Here is a 26,742-nt window from a genome sequence, read left to right as displayed (position 1 = left end):
AGAAATAGATTTAGGTTGGGATAGAGTGAGGTGCTGTAGTAGGCTCCCAAAGTAACGGTCCCCTTGAAAAGCAATAACTTTATTTCGAAAAACCTCTTTAAAGGGGACGCATCACCTCAGCTCTATTATTTTTTGGTGACTCGCTATCTTCTTCAAAATTATGTACGTTTAAATAAGGCCCTGATCAAGATTTGATTTTACCTTCAACATGAAACCTTCTCCACACTTTTTCTCAGATCACTAAATACTTGAGAAAGATGAGGCATGTGTTATCAAAGCTCTACTATATGAATGAATGAATGAATTTATTACTCCAACCTTGAATGTACACTTACTTTTTAATTACACAAAATGAATGGGGAATGACGGCCGACATGGTGATCCGCGTTTACATAGAAACAAGACGACCAAAAGTGGATTTGAATTCAATAACCGAGACTATGATGAAACTCTATATTCCTATATGGTTCACAATAAAGAAAAATTGGTCGATTACGGAAGCAGAACATATCTGGGAAATGCTTAAGAGAATAAGACAATTCCGTAAAAAGTACAGTTCTTGAGGAATTCATCCAGAGAAAAGCGTTCTTCGCTCATCCAGAAAACATCCTCAATGGTGAATAATGAAAGGGCCGAAGTGCGAAGAGTAGCCTTCCAACGGATATTGCAGGCAAGAAAGACCTATTCGCCAGATGAAGGCATCAGGGCTTTTCACATCCCAGAGCAGTGTATTTATATCAGTTCATAGGCGGGCCATAGGGAGATGAGGAAATCCGTACTCTAGAATGGGAGAGGGGAAAAATGTTGCTCTATATAAACGGTAGGGTCATATTAGTGTGATTATGCCCATACGAGTACACCAACTTAAAATATACACAATTAATTAAGAAAATTTCAAGGTTTTTTACGTTTCTTTGCATTTTAATACCGGTGATTGTATAAAAAACGTGATTATTCGAACTATGTTGCTTACCTCGACTATTTCATATATGACTGGTGCAGAATTGGCTGAAAAAGCATTAAAATCACGACATTTATCGCCGAAATAGCGTAAAAAGAGGGCACGCGTTGCGGGTTGCCTACGCTCAACATAAATGGCCCTGGTGCAACCGTAGGATGTCAACGTACATGAATAAAATTTTTTCTTTGTTCATTTGGTACGTTGGGCTACATTTTGTAATATGTCGAACTTTGACTTTCGAAAAAAGTTGTATGATGACCCCTACTGGACAGCAATAACACGGCGCCGGTAACACCAGAGGGCGCCGATAAACGCGAGTAAATCGACGTGCTCCTTGTGTCCGAATACTTTTTGCGAGCGAAATTTTTGCAATAGTCTATTGGACTCACTTTATATCCAAGTAGCATCAAATTCTCCCTCTTTCTGTAAATCATTACCGGAGCGGTAAATGATTGTACAACATTCATGTTGAATCCGAAGAAAGAGAGCAACGGAGTCCAAATAGTGATAGTGGATGGAAAAAATTACTGTCCGAATACTTATTGCACTCACTGTAGAAGCCGACCTGTTTGCCATGAGTAGTTATCGCTCAAGCTTCAAGCGAATTTACTCATCCCCATAAAAATGGAAAATATGTGGACAAAAACTTAAGAATATAATTTTGCTAAAATACAGTATGAGGATGAAAATCGCCGTTGACTCATGACAGGCCTTCCCCGTGAGCGCCCTAGTAGGTACAAGCAGATTGCTACGGCCGAAATAATATTTATTATCTTTAATAAATATTCTTTGGTCTCTTCGCAGTTGCACTAAAGCTCTGAAAATGAATAAATAAAATTAATTCGTATTTTTCTCAGAGTTATGAACGATGCATAAAAAAATCCTAAGATACGTAAATAAGTTAGCGACCATTTCTTTGGAATGCCTCGATGCGTGCATTCAAGGTGTCCAGAATGCATAACGAAGTATTGCCTATTTTTTATTTAAAATATAGACTCATCTTCTGCTGATGGGAGTTTTAAGCGCTGAAACACTTCCTGTATCCGCAGTTAACTAAGATGTCGTCAATATTGGAAAAAGCATCTTTCAAATGATATATGCGGAAAATGTATTTTTTTTGAGTGCGCAGTGGTGACCCTACCCTTTGGGGCTAAATGCAAGTCGTTGTTTATGGTTAACTCATTTCAGAGAACATATAATTATACTGTTTATACTTAAACTTGGATAGCGCAGTTATTTAAAGTATTCTTCCGTTACTTTTCAATGTGTTAATGTTGAAAATAAAGAGCAAGGCTTTTAGCCACGATTTCCCAAAACGCCACATCTCCACTTGGCAAGTTATTTTGTAATTCCTTGAAGTTACTGTAGATGTTGCTTCCTTTTTTTTTAAGTATATAACGTAGTGTAACGTACATATTCCCGAGGAAAGGTTGGGTTAGGGATTTGGTAGCATTCAAGGCGTCAGAAAAAGCGGTCCGATAAAAATTATTCTTATTGAACTTGTGTTGTTTTGGCATTCACGGATTCAATTGTTTTTATATCCTTATGGATGATCGCACTTACTCCAATATCTTGGGTTGCTCCGGAAAAAAGTTACTCAGAGTATTTCCGCCTTCGTGATCTTGATCTCCATCCTGACATTTTCCATTAGAAAACGTAAAATATTTTCTTACCGTTGTTTAAGTTTTTCCTGTTTTCTCCGAGGCGGAGAAAGATTAAGATCTCACGAATTCTAAGTCAGTCTATCTCTTCTAAACCTTCGGCACTCCAACAATGTCGCTTCCGCATTAATACCCTCAGTACTTGGAAACTGAAATAAAGGAAATAGCATTTATTGTTATTTACGCCTTATCCCGTTGAGTGAGATCTATGGATATTCTGTCTCGTAGTTGTATCGGAATGCTCTCTTGAGGAAATTATCCAGTAGCAGTAGCGGTGATTCTGACGCAATACGGTCCTAAATCTGCGTATACTCAGTAAGCCAGCTCAACAGGGTGGTGTTAGGTGATGTTTGATACAATCCGCCAATCCATACGAGAATACAAAATTATTATTTGCGCGTTGTGAGAGATTTGAGTGCGTGAATTAGAATCGAATCGAAAAATCTCCGGCTGATTCTTTTCGCAGAATGGTCTACCATTCCAGACGTAGACGGCCGTAAGCTATCTGACCCTTTTTATGACCTTCTTAGGCGTCCACTAAGGCCATTTGTTACCCCTCTTCTGTAGCGGGAAATCCGGAACTCATCATAGCCTTTCGACCCATTTCTGCACTAGACGACCCAATCAAGGAATTCATTCGTCCGGACGGGGATTTCCCGCACAGACATGAATTATGGAATAACGGACGTGGATCTCCAACTCAACTCGCACTATGTCTTGCACAATAGTACGCAAATTGTAGACGTGTATATCGCTTGGCTGCTGATCGAAGGGTCCGTGATTCAATGCCAGGTGAAGGCCTTTGGCGCCGAAATGATTGCATTGCGCTCCTTTGCCCGCCTTCGGATGGCGCGAAATTTAACCGTGACGGATCAGTGAAATTTTTAAAACCACCGAATAAAATCTTCTACTTGGCGTCTATCTTTTAAGGCCGTTTTACATGGTGCACGGAATTGCACAGTTTAGAGCTGCATTAATTTCCAAAATGGTGTGGAATTGCGCGAATGCCTGAACGAAATTAGAACAGGGGCTATTTTGCCATCTCACGTCCACGCATTCTCGCATGTGTTCTAGCAATGCACCGATTTACACGACGCAATTGTGACTGCGCCTTCGTACACACGTCAGATTGTGCAAGTACGTGCCCCGTGTAAAACGGCCTTAAGGAACGGTAGACTTGGTTTCGCCGGGGGTAGCTCGCGTCCTCCGAATGACGCCATCGGGATTCCCCGTTCGGAGGCACTGCTCATTCCGGCGCTACCGCCTACGCCTCCGAAGCCTCCAGCAAAGAAAGTCAATGCGCCCGAACATCCGAGTGCTTTCTCACGGGTCTACCCATGCTTTCCGTCAACGTTGCTCGAGTCGGACCTGGCATTACTTAATACTAGAATGCCCGGATGGGTCAATTTGACCCAAGAGAGAATATTTATGTTGATCATTTTGAAAGAAAATTAAATTTTAGAGTCATATTTCATTACTTTTAATTATTTAGTTTGGTTCTCCTCTGTTCAAAATTCAGGCCTGATATTATTATTTTTCTATTTTTTCTCATCACTTATATCTGCATTGCCCGGATGGCTCATTTTGACCTAGACAATAAAATCTATTTGAAGCCATTCTACTTTTTCTGATATATATATATATACATATATATATATCAGAAAATATATATATATCAGCCATATATATATATCAGCCATATATATATATCAGTCATATATATATATCAGCCATATACTGATTTTTTGTCAAAACTTTATTGTAATTTTTTTTAACCTGACACCATTGAAATTCATTGCACCTCCCGAACCCATCAGAGGAAAAGCGATAGGTATTCACAAATCTGTGGAAGCTAGTTTCCCATAACACCATAGAAATTGCTGAACAACTACATTTTAAATATTTTTCGTCTAATTAAATTTTCTACTACCCTCCCAAATGCTTTATATACAATATTAATGAATAAACTGGGACGGAATTAAATATTTTGAGTAAAATGTGCAAACCCGATCATATTGGGCCAAATAGACCCACTTGGGGCATAATAGGGTGTAGGGGTTGGTCGGGCATTCTAGCGTTAAAGCTCTTCATTCTAGTGTGGAAAACGAATTCCAATGCCAAATCCGGTTGGCAAAATGTCTCTCTCATTGTATCGTATTCATCAGACCTGGAAAGAAGGTGCAGTTAAAAGATGATGATGTCACTCTGTTAAACATTTACTTTTGGTCACTGCATTGCATCCCCACCCAAACCGTGTAAAAGCTGTGTATCACTCTCTGTTTACTTGTAATCATGAATAACTTGAATCTTTTGTATTTTATTTTTTTTCACAATTTGAGTCCTTGTTCCTTAAATTTAATTCCAAGGCCCACATTCGCAGCGAAAACAGAGGAATAGAATAGGCTCATATTTGTGGAACTAGTGCTCATTAAATCTCACAGGCAACTTCATCTCCCTCATTAATTTTTTTAGGTAAAAGTATCACCTTTAAATATTCAAGATGTATAAATCAGTCTGTAGCAGTGTCATTATTTTCTTTTATTCGTAATCAAAAATTTTATCTCAGCATTTTCATAGGCGTAGTTTTTTAAATATGTATTTAATATGTATTTTGATTACTGAAGAATATTAGCAGGGGTTTACCAAATTAAACTTAAATCTACCTTAAATGACTTTCGGGTTGAGGTATAGAGTGGGAGTGATTATCCATACAGTAATATGTTGGCCGATTTGCGCCCTTTGGACAAAATAATAGAAGATGCTCTATTTCTCGTAGTTTAGTGTATATTTTCTGATCGCATGTGCCTCATGGTACGGGCAGAGACATATCTTGCCGGAATGATTGAAAGAAATATCTGGTACCATATGTGTATGCCGCTGTGTGTACTAGCTTTAAAGTTATCCTGTCCCTAGTTAGACCCATACGTTGCCAATGACTTACATAGCTGCAATTGATATGCAAAACCCATTCGCTTGCTTTTTATTCATTCTCCCCCGTATCTAACCATGCCTGCCACCTAGTCTGAAAAGTATGTAATTAGCCCCAAAGGAACAAAAATTGATATCAATAATTTTTACTTGAAAGTGTCACGTTCAGAGGTTTAAATTAGATAATTGAACAAGTATACATGTTGACTTGATTAATGCAAAAAAGATGGCCTTTACTGAAAAAACTATAACTCAACCTAAGATTGAACCCATTTGTTTATATTAGGTCTGTAGTAAACTATTACTTTCGATTTCTTTTATACTATCTCATTTCTCCTTTGCTATGTTAATTTCTTTTTTATGCACTGCATAATCAATAAAAAATAGCCCTTTGGCCGCCAAAGCGTAATTCAATATTGCATGCATCCTTAGGGCTTGAGTATATTTTCAATCTATAATCCATATGAATGAAACATTAGAAGCGTCATAAGATTTAAGAATGTAATAATTTCATTTTCTTCATTGCCGTTTATCTTGATAATATTCATTTATAACTCTTAATTCATTAAAAAATTCCTTGAGCTCTGAATTTGTTTGCGTCCGAGAGGGCAGTGACCTTTGTGGCAAAAGGGAAATTAATGTTTTTCTTTTTTGTACGACCAAATCGACTAAAGGGTGAACTTTGGGTCAAGAAAGCTATTTTTAATTGTCATTTGTTTATTATCTCCTATATGCTCATCAAGCAATATGTTCTACTCTGTGCAAAGGAGCAAGATTAAAGTTCCCTAGTGGATGGCTTGAGATAAAAATCTCACTCGTAGCTCTTTCACACCGCGATTCTCAGAGTAACTGCTTCATGCATAACTTTCTGATTAATAAAAAAATTGTAAACATCAATCCTCTTTGTGGCACACTTGACCGTTGACCGTGCTGTTAAGTGATGAATCCTAAACACTCTCCTGGTCGCAGCCGGAAATCGTTATGTTTAACGAGCGAAGAAGGCTTTTCATGGTGAATTTAGGGAAATTCGGGTCAAACTTCATCTCTTGATTATTCCCATCCCGGCACCTGTAGTGAAAAACCAAGTTTCTCCCAAGGTCTGCTGTTTGCATATTTATGGTCCAGTCTCCGTTTAACTCTAGCATGAATAGGATGAAAAAATACTCTGTTGGTTTTAGCTAAAACCAGGGGCACAGATTTGAGGTTTCTTTGCTTTTAGCAAACATTCGTGCCTTCTTGGAATGCGAGATAGTGATACAAATGAAATTCACACAATTCTCTTAAGCTGTGATTTATTGCCAGAATGATGAAGGCAATTCTTACTTCTGCTAAAAACAGTACTTTCTACTCATTAAGAATATTAAAACCATCCATCTGGACGTATTATTGCCTTATCAATACCAAGTAAATGACTTAAATCCCTGAATTAAAATATACCTATAGTATACTAATGTTTTACATAGCTAATGATTGTAAAGATATGCAGGAATCGCATAAATATTTTACGTTCAAAAAATAACCTCTCCATCTTTTCACAATCTTGCCATCCTCTTTCGCATTGATTGATTTTCCGATGATTTATAATGCGTGTGGTGTAGATTCGGAAAATCAGGAGATGTAGATTAGATCTGCAAATTTAAAGACGATCGTGTATGTCCTTGGACAGCCGAATAGTTCAAAGGCTCTTTGGCCTGAGGCCCTTTACTCGGAACTCTGATGTACGACCTGAGGCGTGCTACAACGTGAACGAAGTGAAGAGAGAAAAGACGACAGCAAATGTACAAATGTAAATAAGTTAATGCATTCCATAGGAACTGCCCCTCGTTTAATTTCTTTCGCAACCTGCTAAGTACGCATAAATGCGTGCATAATAGGAAGCGCGTAAATTACTCGTGAAAAACACCCCCAGATGTTTCAATCTTAATGCAGCAGTAAGCTTTCTAATTCATGGTTGAATTCGTCAAAATTGTTGGCAAGACATTCGAACTGTCTGTAAAAATTCAGGAGAAGCGTTTTGACTGAGAGTCGTTTGTTCTGTCTGAATCACTTGGTATTATTCTAAAATCAACTTCCCTACTCTGTCACTTTTAAATAATTTAACTGGCAATTTTATTGAATAAGTTTCCCTACTCTTTTAGCTCATTTGTATCCAGTCCGTCGTCAATACACCAACGATTAATTGTTAAAATATAAAAAAGGGGTAGAATATCGTACTTGAAAATCCAGATTCTAAGGCAATGATTTGAATATAAAGGTCTAAATGCCTTTACTAGATAAAAATGAATTCTCAGCCGAGAGTGATAGTTACAACCAAAATCCCCTTTTATCCATTTCCGCTATGGAACGGATGGAAAATGTCATTATGTTGTAAGGGTGCAGGAAGGGGTTGCTAAACCCATATTAGTGAATGTAAGGAAATGCAATGTAACGAAACGAAAGTGCTTTTTGAGTTGGATAGGTGAGCAGAGCTCAGAAAACTCCTCTCTTTGCGGCGACCATTTCACCCCCATTAGAACACGGTTTTGATACATATTTTGTTACTTAACAATCAAACACAGGTACACACATTTTTTGACATCAAAATGAACTGCAACAAAAGTAATTTCAAAAACTTATTAAATTTGAGATTGAATTTGAGGGTAAAATTAAATTAAGAACAGGGTAATATTAATATGAAAAATAATAAATCTGTCGTCTGAAAAATGTAATGGGTAGGGAGTCCTCCAAATTATATCATTATTGATGATGTCCAATTAAGAAATATGATGGAGGGATGAATTTCAGGAAAAGTACCTCGAGGAAGACTCGGAGAGAGAGGAGTACGGATGGAGAAAGTGAAAAGGAAGAAGAGCAATATGCGTAGCTTGGGAAGGGAAAGAATGTGCAGGACGCAGATTGTATACTAATTGTTAGAGACACGTGAAAATAGCACTTTCATTTTTATTTTATCGCACTTTCAATAACAGTTTATCGCATTTTGTATAGCGTCTATTTTTTTATTTTCATAATGAGGTAGATGACGATAAAATGTAGTGAAACACAGTTATATAACAAAATACAGAATATTTTCAATAAATATGCTGTTGAACAATGATAAATTAAGGAATAAGACAGAAAGTGGCGGAGGTGTAGCTTGCCCGCGCCCACTTGTAGTTCGCGGCCACGTAGAGTCCCAGCCAACTAGTAGCTGGCCAGTCGCTCACATGCTTTAAGCGGTGAGTGTCGGCGGAGCATTTAAACTGCTCTCGGGGCAAAGCGTACGAATTTTGCCGTCGAAAAGGCAGATCTGCGTAAAAATATCATAAAAGTCCAGTCATCGCGTCTATCTCGCATTTATTTGCGCACCTCGCATCTATATCGCATTTATCGCATTTGCGATTTTCACGCATCTCATCTAATTGTAGATTTACCGCACTAAGGAAGAATGCATTGCGGTGCTGAGGTAAGCAAGTCGGAATTATATTAAAATGTATTTTAGTAAATATTTTCATTCTTCGTCCGGAAGGCTGAATCTGTCCGGACTCTGCCAAAATCGCTTTCATGGTCTAGATATTCGATTTCAACATGCTTGGCACGTGCAATGCCGTTACGTTGCCGGTGAGACGGTCGACCGGCCGTGTCCGTCTTACCATTGGACTTTCACTCTTTCGCTGATATTTAGTTTAGATCCTTCCTTGATGCGGCTGTATTTCAAAATTCACGTTTAAATTTTGTGAGATGTGTTTGCATTGTTACTGGGAAACAGTCACGAGACGATTTCATTGATAGATTTTCACTTTCAATGTGAATTTTGTCCTGGAGATAACTGACCCTATCCTCCGTATGCATATACTGTATATATAGTCTCTTTTTTGTTGGGATCAAAAGCGTTTATGTTAACGCATGTTATGTTGTAATTGAAATAAAGCCAGAGTATTTATTTATACATTTATTTGTTTATTTTCACAGCATACAAAGGCGCATTGATTTTAAAGCATATTTTTTCACCGTATTGTTGATTTTCGAACGCTAATAGATAAGAACATTTGTCTGATACTCCTTTATTCCCCTTGAGTTTGATTTGCTGAGTTTTTAAAGCGCCATCTTTCACTTTAAAGTGATTATCGTTAAAAAATAGGATGCATTAGTTTACATGCTTTTCCATACTATGTTAGCAATGGACTTTTCATTCATCCCACGTGTAGTGTCAGCCCTTTGTATCTTTCTCCATCGATAGCAAACATTTTTATTCTGAGATCTTTTGGCAAATTACTTGATGAAAACATTTTTAATGCGATTGTGGAAGAATTTTCTTCGTGATTCCTGCTCCGTAGACGTACGATTATCCTTTTCACATTTATTTAGTGTCTTGAACTTTTGCATTTTGTCGGCAATGATTTTGTTTCTCCATTACTAAGTATACGCGATTATATTTTGAATCAGCCTCATAAATAAGTGAACATGCGATGCAAAACCACGTTGATGATTATGGATGTATCGCAAGCAGCAGCATTGATTTATTTAGGCAGGCAAAGAAAATAGCTTCTGCGTACTATTTTCTAATAATCACTGACGAGGAATCAAGCCAAAATTTCATTGTATTATTCGAAACTTAAGAGGGGATGAAAATATTTCTCTTTCGCCTCCATAATTTTCCTCCTCTGTCGTCACATATGCCTCATTCACAATACGATTATTCCAGCGGTTGTCGGAACTATCGTGCATTCACACTGCGATTGTTAAAACCTGCGCTGCCCTCTAGTGCTGACATCTAAAGTGAACGGGGAATTGACGGTTAGCAAAGCTGTTGAGGTATGCAGGGACAAGATATTACATTGTTCAACGTGTATTTACCAAATAATTTTTCTTCCGTCCATATTCTTCCTTCCTTGGACAAATCCATGAAAAAAATAGAGCTTCACGAGCTTTCCGTCATTCGCTTGTCGCTTCCTTTTCCGGTCTCCCAGCGCCTAACCATCGTAAAGTGGCACCGTTCGGAACTACGTCAACTATTGTCAGGACATGCATTCACACGGCTAGTTCGGCCAACTATCGTTGGGACGATCGCTCGGACAATCGTAATGTTAACGATGCAATAGCGTGTTGACGCTTGTGCGTTGATGGAGAGAAGCGAGATTTCTTTTTTGAGCTCCTGTCGTAGCATACCAGCGTGGTGGTATAGCAGACCCAGACCGCGAAGGGCACAAGAGGCCGCTTCAGCCCTCGAGTGAAACGTGGTCGCGCGCGCGCGTCTATGCTGGAGGCGAGAGCCTTCCAAGTAGGAAGCAACTTTCACCGCTTCACAAGGCAAAGGGCGACCGCTCACTCACCACACTCGTCTAGCAGATCACCTCGCCTCACCTTCCCTCTCTGAGCGAGTTGTCCGTCCTCTAAAAAAATATTTTCTTCTTAATGGGTCAATGTCTTGGAAGTGGTTGCGGGAATTGAGTCCGGCCGGTGATCCCAAAACTATCCACAGGCAGAGGACGCATATGCTCGTCATGGGCTGATTGTAGGAAAGCATGCAGTGCAGATGGAGAAAATATACTATCCGTTGGGCGAGATTCTAGTTCCCATCTGTCGATGGCGATGTTATTATTAATACAGTAGTTTCCGGTTAATAGGGTGGTTTGCTATTATTTTTTTAATGCCGAAGTCGAAAGATTACTCCTGGAGTACGCATTTCACACTTATAGGTTTTTAAATGACGATTTCTATTTTTTTCGATTAAACGAAAAGTGAAAATTTTCAAGCGCGCGAAAACGCGACGGCTAAGTATGAATGCTGGGAAAGCCCCGTGCGACGTCATTCTGGTTCCCGCTTCACCGATGTGAGGTGACCTTGGGGCGAGGATATTGTGCGCCAATGTGATGCTGGCTGCTAGCAGGTACCAGAGTACCCTGCTAGGAGGTAGCGCTTGGCATAAATAAGGATTATTAATACCTTATCAAACGAAGGAAACTTTCCGATCTTAGCCAGTTTTAATAAGTGATTATTAAGACCTGTTTCCCTGAGCTCTGTGCCTCATGCATGCATTAGTAATCTCAGGCGATGTATAACTCCTATCTATACGTATAGAAACTAGGTCCCTGTGACGTCACGTGAAGTGGCATCGCATGGGTGCCAATTTGGTCTTTTTCAAATGCGGTTAAAATTGATCATTAACATTCGTCTAAACTGGGATTTCTAAAACCAAATAATTTGTATATTATGAATACACTATTGGTGGGTAACGAATCGCAATCAAAGCCTTTCGTTTTCTTTCATGAAGGAAACTACCCTATTGGGACATATCGGGACTTGTTCACTTTGCCCCAATTAAGCGGCTGTCCCAATTAGGCGGACTCTCTCGTATATGGGCATAAAAAAACTTTGAAATGGTAGAAAGAAGACTAAAGAATGTTTATGATGCAACGTAGGTTTATTAAACTGTTACTTTGATTAATATATCAGCGAGTTTAATTAAATTATTATAATTTTTAAGAATTATAGCAATTTAGTTAAAAATATTTTTCACAGCCTCGGGCGACGCCAAATGTCTTTAAGTCCTATTAAAGAAAAGTCCTATCATATTGCGGATATTAAAACAACAAGAGCTTTCAAAAAAGGGCAAGAATAGAAACATTTGTGAAAAATAAGTGTAAATCAAATGAGGAAAATATAAAAAATAGTATTCTGAAATGAACAAAAAATTAATTTCGTCGCTAGTACAGAGTGTATGTCGCCGACTCATGGTCCAATCCATGGCCGACCCATGAACGGCTTCTGTCCCAAGTAAGCGGAGAATACTCTGGGATTTTCCTCTTTTGGGTTCTGTTCTTCAAGACCTGCCCCAATTAAGCGACTGCCCCAAGTTACTGGTGGATCCATCAAACGGAATCTACTGTATTAACGCGGATATCACCTGCTAAAACTGGTGTGAAGGGATTTGGTCAATTTTGAATCCACAGGAAAAATAATGTGAATCTTTCAAATGTGCAGTGTTATATTCATTTTTTATGCGGTTTGATACCGTGTTTCGACAATTCTAACCGTGACTAATCAAAGAATTCACCTCGAATGAAAAATATCTTGGCCTAAAATGGAATTGATGGACGCAAACTCCGGAAAAGAAATCTACGCGTCTAAGAAACGGATCAGTAAAAGTTCTATACCTCTCGTTGCGGCAGTTTGCTTTCATAGTTCTGCAGTAGGATGATAGCAAACATTCAATACACGCAAATTTTTACCTGTGAAGCTAATTCGATCGTCAATCCTAATGGGTAATTAATTTGTGTATGTAACATACTTTGGAGTGATTTAACTTAAAGGGAACAACGCATACCTTCCTCTCAACCGGATTTTTTTGACGGTTTACTCACATAAAACTTACGATATCATCTTGAAATTTTCAAGCGAAGCAAAAGACGCATTTTCAACATTTTCCTGTTCCTTGAATATAAAACATTCATGTGAGATAATATTTAAAATGTATAACTTATAATGTCAAAGTTTAGGTACGGGTAAAACTTGACTATGGCTTAATTTATTCTATACTCTTGAAAAATTATAAATGAAAGCGGTCCTCTGCTGTTGGCAGATGTTAACGGTGATCATCAAATGATTTCGAAGCAATCCTAAGCGGCCGTCTATTCATGTGCACTCCATCCTCAGTCCAATTGGCTGTTGCAGATTGCAGTTCATGAATACGTTCGACTCCCCTCGAAGCGCTAATGCCTCGTTCACATTACGATTGCTCGAGCGATCGTCCCAACGATAGTTTGCCGAATTAGCTGTGTGAATGCTTGTCCTGACAATAGTTGACGTACTCAACTCCGACTTGCTTACCTCAGCACCGCAATGCATTCTTCCTTAGTGCGGTAAATCTACAATTAGTTGAGATGCGTGAAAATCGCAAATGCGATAAATGCGATATAGATGCGAGGTGAGCAAATAAATGCGAGAGAGACGCGATGACTGGAATTTTATGATATTTTTACGCAAATTTGCCTTTTCGACGGCAAAATTCGTACGTTTTACGCCGAGAGCAGTTTAAATGCTCCGCCGACACTCACCGCTTAAAGCATGGGAGCGACTGGCCAGCTACTAGTTGGCTGGGACTCTGCGTGGCCGCGAACTACAAGTGGGCGCGGGCAAGCTACACCTCCGCCACTTTCTGTCTTATTCCTTAATTTATTATTGTTCTACAACACAATTATTTAAAATATTCTGTATTTTGTCATATAACTGTGTTTTACTACATTTATCGTAATCTACCACATTATGAAAATAAAAAATAGACGCTACGAAATGCGATAAACTGTTATTGAAAGTGCGATTTTCACGTATCTCTAACTATGCACGTGATCGCAAAAATGTCATTTTGGCGCTTTGGATGTGACTGTAAGTCGAAGATTGGGTCATTCGTATTCCAGAAAATGTGCAATATGCTAAGGTGAGCCGAATGACTTTGGTCAGGAATGGACTTTACGCTGCACCTGTGGCCATCTTTGGCTAGCGCTTGATATCGATCGAATCCAAACGGTCGCCTTTTAATTGGGAATGCAATGGATGGGAATGGAATGACGCTCTTCGTATACATACATACACTGCCTACGGAATCGTTTGGAACGGGTCGACTATGTCGGGAAGGCTCTCTGTCCCAGTATACGGTAAAAGTGAAAAAACCGCTTGCGAATTTCTTAAAAAGTGTTTACAGTAACCTAAAGTAGTCCAGCGATTGCTTAACAGAACCGAGATCCCATTTCGAATCTCGTATTTAAAGGAATTTTATTTCTGGTGCCTAAAGGTGCTAGCGCCGTCAAAAATAATAGTGATCCTTCCCAAAATGGACATAATCATGTTTTAGCTCATTCTCGGGGATTGACTTTTGACATTAATAGTTCAAGAATAGTCCAGTGTTCGGAGTTAGTAATCCATATAGTAGCCATCCTCATTAAAATGATGTTTAGTCAATGTATGGGTGATATTTTGTTTTTGACCAAATCCTCGAATCTCTACGACGCGTCGCGAGCTGCATGCAGCATCAATAGATTGTCTAAAAATAATGGCAGGAAAAATTCACCCCCGGGGTTTTGCTTGACAATTTTCTCGTTTACCCAGCACAAACCGGTGTAAAATTTCTGCTGAATGCTCTATGGTAATTAAAGCTATGTAAAAATGTTGTGAGTTTTTGCATCGTACAGGACTCGGAGTGTGATCAATCACTCGATGGTAGTATCGGCTGAACGAGACCCCTGATTGGAAATATTCTGCTGAGCTATGATTACAAGCTGTTGATTCCAAGCGGTTAGAAAGTGATGGGATTATGAGTATTTGAAATATTTCATTCCTTCGACGATATCTCCCCTCATAAGCAGTCGACGAGATGAGAATTCTGAAATACACTTATTCCGACCGCATTTCAAACCAGTGGGTACAAACCGCTAGTAATGAAAACTATTCGGAATTGTATACTTCCCATCAGTCTCACACACTTCCCACCCCCGTAGACCACGAAATAAACCGTGAAACTCATCCACGCATCCATTCTCTACGCTATAGTTCCAACAATATTTTCACGGGAAAGGATAATATTCATATTTGCAGGGAAGAGGCACATGGTTCGTTGCAAGTTAAAGATTTGTGAAACCCTCAACTCCCTTTGTGTTGTCTGTTAACTCTTTAACAGCAAAGCTTATGTATTTGCTTTTGGTTCGAAATATTATTTTTAAATCGGTTAACAACACTTTTATTTAGGTTCTAGCTGTAGCGCAAATATTTAGCAAAAAAAATAGGGACCGGCCTCGCAGGGAATTGATATCGTGATAGAACAGAAAACCTTTCATTCCTATCTTATCAAGAAAACGTATATTGCAGTGCCAACACTATTTGGGAGAATAACCAGGAGCAAATTAGGCGTTTGTGCCCTGCGATGTTTTTCGTCACATTAACAATACTTCATGAAGGCAAGGAACGGTCTGCAATTCTATTTAAATCGACTGAAGATTGCCACTCTATTTATTTCACTACATTCAAGATGAATCTACCAATATTTCGACGTCTCCCTTCCAAGACTCTAACTGTCAATGGTGTTTAACAATTATATGGTTCACAGTCAGTAGCATTCATGTGATTACCTTTAACTTAGCTCAAAATACGGGATTTCTTTCTTTCTGTCAACAATGGAGATGATATTACCGGCTGTCTGAAAAGTACGATGCTATCGTCGTCAACGTATCTCTTAAAGATGAATGTAATAAAAATATGGAACATCAGTTACTATATTAACTCGAAGTAAATATTTGTTGCGCAAATTTGAATACATGTTATTTCGAAACCGTAGGTAGCATACTCATGTATTAGGCATTGCAGTTTCACCCATCAATTTTAAATCAGCAAAATGGTTAAAAAAGGAAAAAGTCAACATATAATAACTGGAAATGGAAAGGTGTAAGTAGGTATGGTTAGATAGTAATGGACCATATGAGGTCCAAAATTACCCATAAAATTAATCCAAGGAGTACGAATCGCAGAGTTTTGTAATTATCGAGGAAAGGTTCAATGCATGCAAAAATAGGGTGGTTTCCTATGATTTTTTTATTGTCTAAATCGAAAGATTATTACTCCTGGAGTACGTAAGTATTTCGCGCTTTTAGATTTTTAAATGACGATATCTATCTTTCGCGATTAAATGAAAAGTGAAAAATTTCAAGCATGTGAAATCGCGACGGCTAAGTATGAATGCTGGGAAAAGCCCGTCTGACGTCAGTCTGGTTCTCATGATACTCTCAGCTCAGCTTTGCGCCTCATGATACCTCATGAGCCTGTGCCTCATGGTAATCTCAAACGATGTAAAACTCCTATCTACTCGTATAGAAACTAGGTCCCTGAGACGTTACGTGGAGTGGCATCGCATGGGCGCCAATCTGGCCCTTTTCAAATGGGGTTAAAATTGACCATTCCCATTCGTCTAAACTGGGATTTATAAAACCAAATAATTTGTATATTATGACTAATGGTGGGTAACGAATCGCAATATTATAGGTTCATTAAACAATCGACTCTTAAATAGCTGTTATTTACTAAATGAAACAGCGCGGTGTTAATACCGTGATGTCGCTCCTTAACTCACCATTAACATCTGTACCACTACTTGATTTCATTTTAGATTCTTAAATTTTCAAAAGGAAAAAGTCATGAGCTAGGGGCACTGAGATCTTGGCAACGAGCGCAGATAGAGAAAACGTCGCAAGCACTTGGAAGAAGCTCGTGGATTGATCGGACGCAAAAGAACCTCGTGTGGTTGCAGTTTAATGGATGGTTTGTTTTCCTTGAAAAAATGAGCGGTGAAAGTTTGCTTGCGTATATCATTCATTAAAATAAAGGCTGTTGTAATAATTTACCTTGATGTCTCGTAGAGGTGGTAATTTCATATTTCATGAAAAGTTTAGTGACTGCCATGACAGGCAAAAGTTTTGGAGCTTTGATTCCGTGAGTGTCTCAACTAGTTCACTGCATAGATAAGAGTTTTGACCCATGCTTCAGTGTGAAACTCTTGTGCAATCCTTGCAATTGTGAATGCACGCGGTTTACTTCGCAATCTTGTTCCATCCGACTGTTATTTTGCCTATTTCATTTTCGAAGGCTTTGTCGAACGGGTCATTCGGCTGGGGAGGGATGACGTAACAATTGACACTATTCCTCCTCAGGAAGAGGATGCTCGTTTCCTTTACTGCTTGTGATTTGCCGCGGCAACCATTGTTTCAGGAAAATTCTGGTGTCCGATGCCCTGGATGAGTGTGTACAGGGGAATTGCAGCGAACCCTCATCTCTTTGCTACTTACAGGAACTATTAATGTTTTTTTCCCCCCAGCGAAATCTCTACGTTATTATGGTACAAAGCGCGATATTTTACAAACTCCGTTTAATAGGTTATAAATAATTCATTAACCCCAAGTGATTTAGCTCTGTTAAACCTAACAAATCAAATAGTTGTTATTATAATCGGTATTCTGGCAATTGCGTGTCTCATTGAGCGAGAAAATGAAACTTTAACTCAGTATTTCAGATTCGGCATTCGCACTGCCATATTAGTCTCAGTGACATTACTATTTGAATAATTCAAAGTTTTGGATAGAACTCTACCATTTTTCTGTTATTTCCAGCAAACGTGTCCGGTAAAGGTGAAAGTTACGTCCGAATGAAAATATCTCTAGCGTACTGTAAACAATACACTAGAAGGACGTACGTATATTTAAAAGTAATGAAGGTTAACATTGCATTGAGGAGATAATGATGATGGGTAGGCCAGATAGCGTTGCAAGTGATTAAAAAGGTTATACTGCGTGACCAGGTCATCTTTTGGAGAGATATAATTTGACAAGCAGGTTTGAAAAAGTCTACATGGGTAGTGGAACCGTACATGCTATAAAAATAGACCATTTTGAAGGTACACCAGGAAAGCCTTGGTGGGTTGCTGCAAACCAAATGGACGGATGGGACGCCGGGAAGCGAAGCGCTGTGCCTAAGATCAGAAGACGAGAGGTCTCTCAGAATAGGATGGAGAAGGACCTGATGCACAGTGGGCGGAAATCGGAAAAAGCCGGACAAAACTACAAAATGCCTTTTTTGGAGTTATAAACTTGAAACTTCGCAGGTATGCTGAAAAATGATTGAAATTTATGGATATGTACTTCATATGAGATAGGTCCCACCCGTAACAGATGCGGAGGCTCTAACGTGAGCGAATTTCCATAAAAACGCCCGTCTTCAATTTTCTCTGAAAATCTTCCGAAGTAAGTGGATGGTGAAGTTATGGGTGGATTCTTGCGGAATAAAAAAACCACATAATCTGTTGGCATGGTGTTTTTTTCTTTAATTTTCCGTAATCTTAAAGAATACCGTCCATAAATTCTTACCGCGCAGTAACAAAATGGCGGATATTGTTTTTCGACAAAGTTTTACATTTAGGTAGAGTTTCAAATGGGTTTTCGGCAAAGTCACGCGGAGTAACTTATATGAGAACATTCTTTGAAGATTTAATGAGGTGTTTATGCAGTTATATTTGAAATAAGTTTGCGACGCCGGAAATTACATTGATTTTTCGATCGCGCGGCAGGGTTCGTCTCCACGCATCGGGAGTTGGATTAGTCGCGACGCGGTAAGGTTATTGAAACTGTATGGGTTTTAACGCTCAGCCTTCACCGTTTTTATGTTTTGCTTCAAGACACCTATTCTCAAATAGCCTATGGTGAAGACAGTGGAGGATTTTCAGCCTAGGTAAGTGCACGTTTCATTGAAGTTCATTTCGTTTTCTTTGGATACGATCGAAGACCATGCTTCTATTAAAAGCATTCAAACCTCGAAAAAACGAGTCGTTTTCCTGGGACTCATACAAAAATACCTACCAAAAAGACACCAGCTAAGACTCTTATAACTTCTTTACTCTCCGATTCCTGACCCCCATGATACTATTGCGAAAACGGTCGTTTTATGACACCGCGGAGCAGAGCCTTTGATCGTCTTAATGGGGTATTTTCACGGGAACTTCTAGATTTTTTAAAATGTGCGTCATACCCTCAGTTCTACTTTGGGTTGGCACACAAGACAAGCTGCATTCTTCGCCTTCACGGCACCAAGAGCCGACGACGTCGGATTCGGCCAGGCTAGCGAAACTAAAGTCAACTGAAGGGGCAGAAGCCCTAATGGCCGTTTTACACGGTACACGGAACTGCGCAATCTGACGTACGTGTGAAGGCGCAATCAAAATTACGTCGTGTAAAGCGGTGAATTGCTAGATCACATTCGAGAATGCGTGCAATGCAATGCATTCGCGCAATTCCACGCCATTTTAGAAATAAATGCAGCTCTAACCTGCGCAATTCCGTGCTCCGTGTAAAACGGCCTTAACGGGAGTAATACCCAGAAGACAAACTCTCGTCCACGCACAAGTTAGGCCGTCGGAGTCTCCGCGGCGATGCATTTCCTGTCTTTAGACGTGGCTCCGTTGCCGACTTTTTTGATTCCATTCGCGTTATTTTCAGCGATGTCCTCGAAGATTTCGAATCGGAAGTTATCAGAAATATTTTTTCATTTTGTTTAAAATGCATTCTTAGTATCAACACAATTGACATAGTTCATTCAAGAAAAAGTTGGCACTGAACTTTTTTTAAGACTAAATTTATTAAAACGATGACTATATCTACTTTAGAATATTTATTTCCATCAGATTTCATTCATTGAGAGGAAATTAGAAGGGGGAGTGGCAATGGTTGTACCTCAATGTCCTTGCACCTAATTACTATCAAATCTCTGTTGAGTAAAATTCCATCTGTAAGCATCTGCAATGTTCACTAAATAACCAGATACACTCGTGGTTGCAATCATTGCGACAACTCTAGAGTATCAAAATTATTGCATTTCAAAGGATAATCATAGTTTTCAAACTTTTAGTTCTTGGTCACGTAGACATTTAGGGAGTTAAGGAATTAAAAACACCAACGCCTTCCTCCGGTGGGTATGCGAACCACAATTATCTGAGAGGGCCAAGAGGAAATAAATTGGTGAATATGATCTCTTAAGGAGAATTCAGTGGAAATCTGCGTCAAACCAGATTAAAATTGTCGAACAGTGGTGATGATGATGATGAATATAATCCTAAATAATCCAATGATTGCCAATTATTACACATTTACGACCGAAATGATCAATTTCTTCAACTTTTAAATAATTCTTGAGTAATCATGCCATACATATCACGATCATGCATAGCAATATTTCTTTATTTATCTCCAAGTAGAATTTTTAGGAGTACACAGAGCCCAGTTGTGAAAGATTACTTAATAACTCAAATTCTAAATTTTCAAATTCGTTTGTGATATCAGTTAGAGGCATTCTTTTTTATTCAGATTAGTAAAACACGTCGGACACTGTATCTTTTATTATTTTTTTATTTTCTTTTTAGAGCTGAGAAAGGATTCTGGCCGAAGTGAAGTCTAGTAGTCAGCATAAATCGTATCCTGTTGCTTCGGGAATGGACTTGGGCGTGCATGCTTAAATGCTTTTAACCAATGCCACATAAAAACGACAATTTATTCAATACTTCAATGATGAGGGAAATTTAATTTGCTCAAAGCAGGAGGATAGTCGGTTAATTACCTTTATATCCGTGTTTCTTAAGATGCTTGCGAAGCAGTAACGGTGTATTGTTGGATAGCCTTTTCACTTCTCTGCGCTGTTTTTCGAATCTTTGCTATCGGGGAATCTCAGCTGCAAAACAGCCCAAGGGCTGTTGGCGCGCATCTTCTCCTAGCCTAGCACAGCCTCTCAAGGACGAAATCCGCTCGTATTCCTTCTGTTGTCGGCTAACGGAAGATTTATGATGCATTAAAGTGATCGCCATAACTCTTACCATTTCTCAAACGTAACATTCATGATATTGATATCCAAATGTGGTTATTTGGGTGTACTTGACTTCTTTAAATGTTTTAGTAGCTCGGAGCGTGCCATGTTTTATCCGACTCACCATAGGAGTTAGTGATGAAACCGTTTGGTGCATGACTTATTGGCTTTATTGCACATAAATTCACTCCTTCACGTTCCATCTCGTGACATGCTTTAAGATGCTTTATCGGCAGTACAGAGCTGACACATATTTTCTATCGAGTCGTAGGATATGCGAACGTTAAATTGCGATGTTGGTGGTGTGGTTGCAGGTTTATTCCGTAGTCTCGTCGTTAAGGGCTGCCGCCTTTGTCATGAGTCTCCATTTGCGGTAGCACAAAGACTTTAACAAAACTAGTTTCGATTTAGCGCAGCTACGCTCTGTCCCGTTCATGCTGACTTTAAGAAACCTAGCTCAACATGACCCAGGCCGGTGAGTGAGTTATTGCACAAATAATAAATAAGATCTTATAAAAATTTTTTTTTTTAAACCAGCCTTTATATTTAGATTACAGGGGATGAGCAACGTTTATATATGACACAAAGCAAAAAAACTCAGTGACCCCGAAAAACCAAAAGTGACGTATTAAAAAAGTCACTATATTTATTAAATTTTCAGTGAATGGTAAGCCCCCTATGTTTCAAAATGCCACCCCTATGCTTTTAAATGCCTACCCCTATGTTAAAAATGCCACCCCCCTATGTTAAAAATAAACATGTTTTGGGGGGCTATAGGTTGATTGGGGGGTGGTTAAAGGGGGGTTGGAGAGAAAAAGTTATATTTTCATGTATTGTCATTGGAAATGAAGAAGTGTGCAAAATTTCAGCGTTTTTGCTTCACAGGAAGTGAGTCAAATTTGAGTTACAAGATTTGTACCAGACAAACAGACAAACAAACAGACAGGTTGGTGAGTTGATATAAAGACTGTAATAATAACAGTTGTGTGTTCGAATCAACCATGGCGTCGATTTTAGAGGATTTTAAATGCATTATTAATACTGCACTCATGTCACAGTGAAATGTTCTTCAGCTGTCCTGCTTTTTATATCTTAACACTGTATGCATTAGGTTCTTAAAAATATTTGCTGGATAAAGTTATTTCTTTAATTTTGAAATGCTCGAGTTTATTTTTAAATAGAAAAGAGTGTTTTGTTGCAAAGAAATTAATTTAAAAAGACTGCTATTCCTCACTAATATTATCACCTCTTATTTCTAATTGTAAAATTTCTCAAAGGATAGGAGGACCAATAGCTTTTGTTTAAGTCATTAAAACCGTGATGATGCATTTGAATATGTCTTTCTGTGTGCAAAATTGAGTTCAAATCCAAGAAAACAATATCACGTGTCAATATTCATGAGAAAATGACTAAGTTGAGCGGTAGACGCCAAAGAGGGGTTGGGTCTATTTATATTCTCGGGCGGCAATGTGAGTGGAAGCATTCAGAGAAATGCATAGATGCAACAGCTTTTTATTTAAGCAATAGGGTAGTTTCCTTCATCAAAGAAAACGAAATTTATTAATTGCTATTCGTTACCCACCATTAGTGTATTCATAATATACAAATTATTTGGTTTTAGAAATCCCAGTTTAGACGAATGGCAATGGTCAATTTTAACCTCATTTGAAAAAGGCCAAATTGGCGCCCATGCGATTCCACTCCACGTGACGTCACAAGGACCTAGTTTCTACACGAGTAGATAGGAGTTCTACATCGTCCGAGATTACCAATGCATGCATGAGTCACAGAGCTCAGGGAAACATCTCTTAATAATCACTTATTAAAACTGGCTAAGGTCGGAAAGTTTCCTCCGTTTGATAAGGTAGTAATAATCCATATTTAAGCCAAGCGCTACCTGCTAGCAGGGTAGTCTGCTACCTGCTAGCAACCTGCGTCGTATCAGCGCTCAAGCATCGCCTCAAGGTCACCTCATAGGGCGTCAGCGGGTACCAGAAATACGTCACACGGACTTTTCCCATCATTCCTACTTAGCTGTCGCTTTTTCGCGCGCTTAAAATTTTCACTTTTGGTTTAATCGCAAGAAATATATATCGTCATTCAATAATCTAAGAGCGTGAAATGCGTACTCCAGGAGTAATAATCTTTCGATTTAGGCAATAAAAAAATAATATGAAACCACCCTATTGATGGTGAAGAGGAAGTTTTGGTTCTTGCCTCGACGTGGAATAAAAGGTTGAAGAGTTGGGAAGGCGCGCGATTTGGGAAACTCTTTTGGAGAAGCTTATCGTATGGGCTGGGCCTCCCCTCTCCGCTGAAAGAAAGGTCACTAACCCACTGGTCTTCATTCTCGTCCAAATAAATATTTAATATTTTTACTTGTTGAGAACGCCCTGAGCATTAATTAGGCTTGTCTTTCTCCTCTTTTAGTTGCCTCTCTAGAAATATTTACCCCCTTAGTTAAGTTTACATCGTTTTCCTGCTAACCTGAGGGCAATACTTTAAAGATAAACACGGATTTTGAAGTCACGGGTTTTAGCTAAAGAGAATAGCAAAGCAAAAAACCTGATTAAGCCCCTAGAAACATCCAATGTAAGAAATTATTAAGGTGCTTAATTTGTTTGTCACATCTCCGGAGTGAATCTTTTTTTGGTCCAGGGAATGGAACTGCTCTAACAAGGCTCGGTTTAAGATGCTTTATAGGATTTAAAAAGAAATCATCTTGGTTGAACTACGTGGATGACTATTATGCGCTTTATTTCAGAATGAAAGAAAACGGAATTCGGGTAAAATTATCGTGTGGTAAAATATTGGTTAATTTACGTTCTGGGCCTGATGCGTGACCGTGATTGGTTAAATGATAATGATCCTTACAATTTTAGATTTTTGGAACTGTCACGTTCTCATTCGCAAGCAAAGGCGTAAAATCCTCCATAAAAATCAGTAACTTCCTGCGTTATCAGTGCCAACAGTGATCGAAGAGTGTGAACTGAATTGATTTAGATCCGGAAACAGCAAACCCATTTGTGAATTACATGGCCATCTAAGTTTGAAATGTATTGTGACTTACTCAAGAATTAATTTTTCAATTCATAACTAAAAAGTATAGCTTAAATTAATCCTGAAAAATAACGCGAAAATAATTTCATGATTCAAGTTTTTAGGAGCAGATGGTAACAACGTATTTTTAATCATTTAGACAAAAGAGCGCCTTAGCATCACTCATATCGTTATGTTAAATGTCGCCCCTATTATTTTCTTATTAGCAAAATTCTACCCGCGTCCACTTGGTTCTTCTAGCCCAAATTCACAACCTTCTCTGCCTTACATCTTTTTTTACTTATGCGTGAAGGTAAGGACGAGCAGGATCTGTAGTGATGACTGTGCGCTTACGAACATCGGGGAATTAATGGATAAACATCATTTCATCATCAAGCTCCATTGATGAATATATCGAGAGATTTTTGCACAGTTCATAATAACGTATTGGCGGAAAGTAACAATGATTTCCAGCAATCTTTCATTATTTTCCTCTTGATCGGTTTCAATGCTCTTGAAATGTTCACTCGTGTGAAGCACGTTGACTCCGATCGAGGAAAATAATATACGAATTTGGAATTGTAGAATAACGATATTTATCACGATTATACAGTTACGATGAATTTCCAAAAATTTAAACGACTATCGACCTTATGTTATTTTTTAACATTTTCTTTCGATTATGACTGGAATTTTACGTTGTCAGCCTCTCAATAAAGGTATAAAATTCAAAAATTATGGATTTTCACGTTCAAGATGATTGTGGTGGCAGTGGTAATAAAATTTTGTCGAGTAGCATGACCACCTCCCTCAGTAAAATTGTTTTCCGAATGTACCTTGGATGCCGAGCTAAAATATTAGTGTAAATTAAAATTTATATAGTTTTAGGAAGCGTACTTTTTCATCTTTGGTCACCGTATACTTAACTCTAAAGGGAAACGTTTAAATATAGTGCTAGCCAACGTGTTTTCAGTTCAATCGAAATTTTTCTTTGTTCCTATTAATTGGATATGGAAAAAATGTCATATTCAGGACTTTAGAGCTGAAGTTAAATAATTTGCGCCAGTATTAGCTCAACTTTTGGTGAGTCTATTTCTCATGAAATTTTACCTTACTGATAGTGTGAGTTTATTTTTATCAAACTAGCCATCTCATTGCCCAAACTGACTCCTCCTATTACGGTCGTTTAAGAAGTGCGATTTATACTTATTCCGAAGCTAAAATTCCTCCTTGAGCGTGTAGTTTTTCATGACCATGCTGCGGGAGATGTACCTGAGCGGACTGTTTTTCCTCGTTCTTTGCGGCGCGCCCCACTGCAGTGCCGTTTCCCCTTATACCTCTCACTTTCCTCCTCGCTATCTCTCGCAGAATTCAAGGCAGGAAAGGACTTGCCAATTTTAAAACTCACGCGAGAGATATTTCTCAACCGAAGAATGAGGAAAACGTTATTTCCAAGCCATTCATCGCTTCTAGGAGTCTAGCTATTTATCTAGTAATAATAAAATTAAAATTTAGCTATTTATTAAGCAATGTAAATTAACTCTCAAATGTTAAAAGTTCGAGGGAATGCCATCGTGTGGGTGGAACCCCTAAAATATCCTCCTTAGTATCCTCCCAGTAACTGCGCTCGACCACAGATTGCTATACGAATTACATTCTTCTCTTAATTATGGTTTAATTAGGTTCACTAAGTGGATAGTGATAAAGCTGTTGTGCCCTTAAACATATTCTTCATTTCTTTTACATAACATAAGGAACAGTGGGAAACTTCAAAAGCTTCCATTTTGATTTTAACGCAGTTATTTATGACAATACTTTCTGCGAGCCCCAACGTACCACATACATATCTTATAAAAAATTCCCAAAAGTTTGTGCAGATCAAGTTACATTTCCGTGAATCGGGATAAAGTCTAGTAAATTTTTATTCATGCTACTTTTGCAAGAAACGAACACGCATAAAACGTTTTGGAGGTGAATAGTTACTGATTGCTGTTAGCTGTACGGTTCCGTCAGCTTCTTGAAGTAGTTAATCAAGAAACATTTCTTCCTTCACTCTCTATGCATCGGAAGTCACTTACAGAAGGCAAGTTGCACACAAAATTGCCAGGGTATGAGAGTCGTAAATTCAATTTAAATTGTACTCATTGTCAGATCTTTTCCCCTAGTATGTAGCTGTTTAATTTATTCCGTACTAAGTGATTGCTTGATAACTAAATGCCTAGTAATTTCAGCGGGACGATGACCAAGGAGGTACGCGTATTTGTTTCCGGGAAATTTGTCCATCTTCAACACGTATTCACTGGAGCGACAGGAGGGGGTGAATTTTCGGATGCATTTACATGGAACCCAAGAGTGCTGTGACCACCACTCACCTCTTCCTTGCGCGCGCGCACAGTCCCACTGTTTGAGGCAATCGGCCCGCGCAGATCCGGAGTCTCGGAAGTTTTCACGCGTTCAACTCTCCAGTCGTCAATCAGCAGCAACAACTCTCTCTCTCTCACTCTCTCTCTCTCTTGGGCTGTGTCGTCTCCCAGGCCCACGTTTACACTGAGAGAGCCTTCGCTCTCTGCTATGGAAGGGTGAGCTCTCCCCTCTCTCCCCCCCAATCCCTCCCCCTTTCTCTCCCTCGGGCACATCCCCTCCAAAGGGAACCTCTCGGCCGTAGAAATCCCCACAGTGCAAATGCAATCGTGGACGAAAATAGAGCCCAAAGCACGCTCCAAATGATGCTTACGAAGGAAATTCTTCCATCGCATTGAATCATTTGTATATACCCTCGGAGGAGACCCTAAG

General features: G+C 38.9%; 1 protein-coding gene across 1 annotated transcript in view; it reads right to left on the bottom strand.

Annotated features, from left to right (window-relative positions):
- Window positions 1-26,477, bottom strand: part of LOC124165769 — a 91,341-nt gene extending 64,864 nt beyond the window's left edge. Inside the window, exon 1 of the mRNA XM_046543262.1 lies at window positions 26,322-26,477. The gene's annotated coding sequence lies outside the window, so the exon portion shown is untranslated. The remainder of the gene's footprint in view (window positions 1-26,321) is intronic.
- Window positions 26,478-26,742: the final 265 nt, after the last annotated feature.

Source organism: Ischnura elegans, chromosome 9 (assembly GCF_921293095.1).
Source record: "Ischnura elegans chromosome 9, ioIscEleg1.1, whole genome shotgun sequence".
NCBI classification, from domain to species: Eukaryota; Metazoa; Arthropoda; class Insecta; order Odonata; family Coenagrionidae; genus Ischnura; species Ischnura elegans.
The sequence above is the reverse complement of the archived record's forward strand: the minus strand, read 5'-3'. Positions and strand labels throughout refer to the sequence as shown.